Raw genomic sequence first — 6,951 nt, 5'->3', positions numbered from 1 at the left:
GGCCCACACAAGCCCTGTAGCTTTTCAGCCGTGGGACTACTTATATATATACTCACTCTCTCACTCACACAGAGGTTATGGAAAACAATTGAATGCTGATACCCACTATATCAGCTACCAGAAGGCTGATACCCACTGCACCAGCCACCCGAAGGCTGACACCCACTGTGCCAGCTACCAAAAGGCTGATACCCCCTGCACCAGCCACCAGAAGGCTGTCAGCCACCAGAAACATCAAGTGACATCTTGGTGAGGCTTGCCTGGTCAGAGTTGCAATGACTGCATCCAGTCCCCTGACTCAGGCCGCCCCCTTGAACTAGTTCCCAGATTCCAGGCCAGATCACAGACCAAACTTACCTCCGGAGGTTTTTAGGACCCTGATAAATTTCGGGTGAATGTCAACCAGGCGGTCGCTTTGCCCCCCTCGGTGGTGCTCTGGGGCCCTGGGAGAGCTCAGGGGGTGCCTCCCCTAGAGGCCCCCTAGGCGGGAGTGGCCGCCCAGGTGAGACTCTGAGATGGCTTTTGTCTGGTGATGAGAGAAGATCTCGCTGGGGCCTCCAGATGCTGTATTGAAATGCGAGATTAAAATAATTCACCAAAACAAAAGTATGCCAAATTGCAGGGCCTTTATTGCCTGCGACCATGGAGGACTCATGTCTCTCTAACCCACGGCCCTGTAGGGAGGGTGACAGGACCTTTTGTGCCCATAAGCCATCTCCGGGGGAAGGTGTGGGGTGGGGTTGGGGGGCCTCCGGACAGTCCAAGGGCTAGGGGACTTATTGTCACTCCCATTGCTACCTAAGTGGTTTACAGAAATCAAGATTAATGTTAGTTTACACATTGTCTGGGTAGCGATGGAAATTACAGATTTTAGTTACTTATTACAAGTCACAGGAGCCAAAATGAAATTAGCTTGGGCCACTTATTCTGATAAGCAAAGGCCAGCAATTCTGGCAGTTACTGATAAGAAAAGGTAAATAGCTTCACCTAGTGGGCATTTTTCAGAGCAAACTAGCAGTTTTATTTACATAAGCCAAAGTCAGCATTTATTGCAAGGAGAATGGGGCAGTTATTACAACTTATTTTTGGAGACCCAGCTTTGTCTTATAAAGTGGCATCGCTCAGGCCCTGGGATCTCTTCAGAAGATTTCATGCCTTGCAATTGTGATTCAGAACTGAACTCCTTAGATTTTACATCTTGAAGCTCTGTCCCCTTGATTGAGTTACAATATTTCATATCTTGCCACTGTGGGCCTGACTTGAACTCCACAGAATCCCCACCTTGAAGCTTTGTCTCTAGGGTTAACTGAGAAGATGTCACACCTTGTAACTTCGGAGCACGGTTGTATTCTACAGATTTTACATCTTGATAGTTTGTTCCTTGAATCAACTCAGAGTATTTTTCACCTTGTATCTGTTGTCCAGAATTGAAATACATTGATTTCATACTTTGAAGCCTTGTCCCTGAGATTACCTCAGAAGATTTTATATCTTGAAAGCGTGATTTTACATCTTGAAGCTTTATACCCATGATTAGATCAGATTTTATATCTTGTAACTGTGGGCCTGATTCCAGCTCTACAGATTTCACACCTGGAGACTTCCTCCCCAGGGTCAAATCAGAGTTCTCACTTTGTAACTTTGGACTAGGTTTGAAGTCTACAGATTTCACATCCTGAGGCTTCACCCCTGGAATCATTTCAGAAGATTTCACACTCTGTAAATGTGGTCCAGAACTGAAATTCATAGATTTAATGTCTTGAAGCTTTATACCCATGATCAACCTAGAAGATTTTAAATCTTGCAACTGTGGGCCTGAGTTGGATTCCACTAATTTCACTTCTTGAAGCTTTGTCTTTGATATCGACTCAGAAGGTTTCACCCCTTGCAACTGTGGCCCAGGTTTGAAGTCTGTAGATTTGACACCTTGAATCTTGGTCTTCATGGTCAAATCAGAATGTGGGATATTTTTCAACTGTGAGCTGGGGTTTAACTCTATAAACTTCATGTCTTGGGACTTTGTCTTAGGGTTCACCTTAGAAGATTTGATACATTGCCATTGTGGCCCAGAGCTAAACTCCTTAGATTTCATACCTAGAAGCTTTGTTTGATGAGCCAACTCTGATGATTTCGTGCTTTTCAAGTGTAGTAAGAAGTGGAGCGCTGCAGTTTTATCACTTTGCAATTGTAGCTCTTGGCTTAATACTCCAGATTTCACCCCTGAAAACTGTGGCTCTTTTGTAAACACTAGAGACTTCACGTCTTGCAGCCGTGTTCTTGGATATGCCTCTAAGGGTTTCACTTTGTGCAGCTGTGGTCTTGGGGTCAACTCAGAAGATTTCACGTCTTGCAAATGAAGCCCAGATCTGAATGCCATAGATTTTATATCATGGAGCTTTGATGTTGAAATTGGGCCACAGGATTTCACACTTCTGAACTGTAACCCAGATTTCAAATCAATTGTTTTGAACCCTGGCAACTGATGTTCCTGGAGTGATGTCAAAGGTGGTACACTTTGGAGCTTTGGCCTTGGAGTCAGCTCAGATGACTTGACATCTCTTAATTGTATTGAAGGTTTCAATTCTACAGGTGTGACAGCTCGAGACTGTGAACCACATTTTAGCATAGATTTCATACCTTGGAACTCAGGTACTGGTACCCACTGCACAGATTTCACGCTTTCAAGCTGTGAGTCTTGATTTAACTGCACAGATTTTACTCCTTGAAGCTGTGGCTCTGAGGTCGATGCCAGAATTTTCCTTTTCGGCAACCATGGTCTTTGGGACAACTTAGGAGTTTTCACAAATTGCAACTGTGGCCCATAGTTAAACTCCACAGGCTTTGCACCTTGAATTTTTGGCCCTAGAATCAATTCAGATGATTTTACATCTCCCGACTCTATGGAGGATTTCAACTCTGCAGATTTGACACCTCGAGATTGTGAAACAAGATTCAGCCCTCCAGTTTTTACATCTTGGAACTCAGGTCCTGGTATCCACTGCACAGATTTTGCACCTCCAAGCTGTGAGTCTTGGTTTAACTCCACAGTTTTCAAACCTTGAAGTTGTGGCTTTGAGCCTGATGCAAAAATTTTCCCTTTTTGTAGTTGTGGTCCAGCAGACAACTCAGAGGTTTTTACACACTGCAACTGTGCCCCAAGGTTAAACTCCATAGGTTTTGCACCTTGAAGTTTTGTTGCTAGAACCAATTTAGATGCTATCATATCTCCCAAGTGCATGGCAAGTTTCAACTTTGAAGGTTTGACACTTCGAGATTGTGGCCCAAGATTTAATCCTACAGATTTTACACCTTGGAACTCAGGTCTTGTTATCCACTGAACAGATTTCATTCTTCCAAGCTCTGGCTCTTTGTTTAACTCCACAATTTTCACAGGTTGAAGCTGTGGCTTTGCAGTGGAGCCCAAGAGTTTCGCTTGGTGCAGCTGTGGTCCTGGAGTCAATTTGGGAGAGTCCAGACTTTGCAGCTGTGGTTCATGTTTTAACTCTTTAGCTTTTACATCTTGCATATTTGGTTCTGGAGTCAATTCAGATGATTTTATACCTTTTGACTGTAGGTCAGACTTGAGGTCTACAGATTTTATATCTTCAGATTTTGACTCTGGAATTAACTCCAAAGACATTATACCTTCTGACTCAGACCCTCTCTTTACTTGCTCAAAATTCACACATTGCTGCTCTGGTGAGTTTACAGATATCTGACCATCCTGTTCCGACTCAAGGGTTAAATCCACAGGTTTTACTTCTTCAAACTCTTGTCCTCTGGTTACATTCACAGATTGTACTACCAGTCTTTTCTGCCTTGGGGCAAACGCTACAGATTTTACACATTGCAAATGTGGATCTTGAGTCTCCTTTATAGATTTTAAACTTTGAAGCTTTAAACATGGAGTAATCTCCTCAAATTTCATATCTTGCATTTGTGGGACTGAAGTCGGTTCCTCAGGTTTCATGCTTTGTAGGTGAGGCCTTTGAAGCATCTCCATAGATTTAACCCCTTGAGGCAATGGCTCTGTTGCAAAAGCTATAGACTTCTCACCTTGCATCTTTAGCCCAGATTTTAATTTCACAGCTTTCATATCGTGCAGCTGTGGACCTGAGACCAACTCCTCAGTTTTAAAATCTTGAATTCTTGAACCTGGAGTCAACTCCACAGATTTTACACCTGGAAGCTTTGGGGCCAACTCCGCAGAGTTTGTGTCTTCCATTGGTGGTCTTAGTGTCAACTCCACAGTGTTTGTATCTTGAAACTCTGGTGGTAGGACTAGATGAACAGATCTTCTACCACTGTGATCTTCTACCTTCTGCAACTGTGAACCTGGGGTCAAACCCCTAGCTTCTGTAACATGTGGCTGTGCTGGTGGAATTATCCCCATGGAATCCATGGCTTGTAATAGTGCTACTGGAGTTACTTTCACATAATCCATGACTTGATGTAATGGTGCTGAGATCACTTCCGATGATTTTGTGCCTTGACATATTGGCCCTGGAATAGTCTTTCCTTGTTCCATGACTTGACTTTGTGATCCTGAGGTCATGCCAATTGATTCCATGACTTTATGCTGTGGCCCTGGCATCATTTCCCCAGTTTCCATAACTGCACGTTGTGGCCTTAGATTCATCTTATCTGATTTTGTGACTTGATGGTTCAATAATGTGTTCATCTTCACTGACTCTATGGCTTGATGTTGTGGTGTTGGAGTCATTCCTACTGATTCTGTATGTGGATGTGATTTGTTAATCATCCCCATAGAATCCATACCTTGAAGCAGTGCTACAGGAGTTACTTTTGATTTCTGGGGCTCTGATAGCTGAAAAGGAGGTAGGGTTGTGCCTTGGTTCTCAAACACAGATGACTGCCTTTTGTGGGAAATAGGTAAACTATGGCTCTGATATTCCCAAGTTGTTCCTTCAAAAAAGACAGGAAGATGAGACAGACTGGAGTTACTGCATGATGATCTAAAGGAGATGCTGTGGTCAGTAGAATGTCTTGCTTTCTTATAGTCACAACAGCATCGAACAGTCTTCTGAGCCCCAAGAACAGAGGAGGTAGAGGAAGAAATTGTATCCTGTGGTTCAGGCAAATCCTGTTCCATAAGGCTTGACCTAAGAAATAAAGAGAAATGTTTCAGTTTGCATTGAAATAGGAAAAAGAAAAATGTGGCCATTTCAAATGCAAAATATTTTTGGCCTGAAGGACAATTGGGGAAAAAAAAGTTTCTTCCCCCAACATCAGTTACTTATAGAAAGAATTCCTCTGCCAGGACAAAGGGAGGAAACTGTTCCCATTCCACCCAGAAATGACCTTTTGACCAGTTGGAACCCAGAACTTCCTCCACAGACAAAATGAACTCTCTCCCTCCCTCCTTCTTCCCCTTCCTTCCTCCTTTTTAAAACCTCTACCACCTTCAGTCCTCACCCAGAAACTACAGTGCCTGACCTTATGCTTTCCAGGTGTCGGAAGATCTGTTGAAGGCTCTGCTGCATTGACCAGAGCATATATTCCTGGGTCCAGTCCCCAGGGAGTTCTGAAACACTGGATGCAACACTGCATGTCAATGTAATTGAAGTCTCGTTAAAATACCAGTAAGGAAAACAGTAAGAGAGATTTAACTTAGAAAAGAGAAAGCTATCATAGTGAAGGAAGTAAAACAGGGTACCATGTACTTTACTTCTAACTTTCACAGAGTTTATCAGTAGAATTGGCTGAAGACAGGCTACTCACCATGTCAGGTTAGCTTCAGTGCAAGCCATCCTGAGGGTTTCTTCCCACTGTGGATCTGGGAGAAGAGGAGAAGAATCTATCAGCATCGTGATTATCGACATCATTTCATCCAACACCCTCTTTTTGCAAATAAGGAAATAAAGATGAAGTTATGCCCAAGATCATGAAGCTGATTAGTGGTAGATCTCAGACTTAACCCATCTCAACATTTTTCAAAAAGCTACACTGCTTCCATCATACATGCTGCCTTCATCCTACAGTAGATGTAAGCTATATACATTGGGAAGAATAGGAATAATCATAGTAATAAGCAGTGGGAGTAGGGGAAAGAGAGGCCATGATACATATCTTTTCCTTCAAAGGAGTCTATCCAGTATCTATGGTGGGGGAAAAAGGATAGGGAAACTTCCCTCACCAAACTCTTGGTAGTTACCCTTTGTCCATTTTATAATCTCACCAAGGTTCCTCCCCAATACCTTGGGATTTGAACAAAAGGAGCTGAGGAGAGGAAGCATGAGGAAAGCAACCATGGCGCTGCATACATACAGCTCTTTTTTTTTCTAATCTTATGACAGATTGACATACATCTCTTTAGACATGGAGATGCTAGAAGAAGCACACTTCTTCCATTTACACCCTCTTTTCCAACCTCCCTCCACCTGCTATTTAAGGCTAGAGTCATAAGGCAGACCCATAATTGGTCTGTCATTAACCTGGAACTGAAGAGTAAAGGATAGAATCATTCTAACCTGTTAATTTCTGGATCTTTTTCCGTCTACGGTGCTTTGAAGTCTAGGGAAGCACAAAAAGAAAATCAGATTATGTTCTAGGTTAGAGACTTTATTGACAGCACATCTCACCTTTTAGATATCAGATATTGATACATCTCATGTATCAGATATTGATAGAATTGGCACCCATAACCATACATAAATACTGTAACAAACATAAATGTCAGGGACTATAGAGGATAGTGATTAACTTCCTAAGACAGAAGGGACGAATTACTCAAGAAGTTGCATTTGTACTGGAGTTAAAGAATCAGCACAAGACTTTTAGGTGAAGAAAAAGTATTTCAGGCAAGCGGAAACATCACTGAGATCAGCATGTCATGAAGGTCAGGTGCACTTTTGCTAAGTAGTGGGAGATGCTGGGCCCTCAAGGTAGATGGAAGCCAGGTTATGCCTAAAGGTAAAATTTTAATTTTAT

General features: G+C 42.7%; 1 protein-coding gene across 3 annotated transcripts in view; it reads right to left on the bottom strand.

The window, feature by feature from the left end:
• Nucleotides 1-609: 609 nt before the first annotated feature.
• Nucleotides 610-6,951, bottom strand: part of LOC105706961 (intraflagellar transport protein 172 homolog) — a 34,274-nt gene continuing 27,932 nt past the window's right edge. For all 3 annotated transcript variants that reach the window (XR_010337899.1, XR_010337898.1, XR_010337904.1), the window contains exons 11-14: nt 6,492-6,534; nt 5,743-5,797; nt 5,458-5,553; nt 610-5,123 (exon numbers count right to left, since the gene is read on the bottom strand). The gene's annotated coding sequence lies outside the window, so the exon portion shown is untranslated. The remainder of the gene's footprint in view (nt 5,124-5,457; nt 5,554-5,742; nt 5,798-6,491; nt 6,535-6,951) is intronic.

This window comes from Aotus nancymaae, unplaced genomic scaffold (genome assembly GCF_030222135.1).
Source record: "Aotus nancymaae isolate 86718 unplaced genomic scaffold, 86718_ANA_hifiasm-v0.15.2.pri h1tg000057l, whole genome shotgun sequence".
NCBI lineage: Eukaryota > Metazoa > Chordata > Mammalia > Primates > Aotidae > Aotus > Aotus nancymaae.
This window is presented reverse-complemented; position numbering and strand designations above follow the sequence as displayed.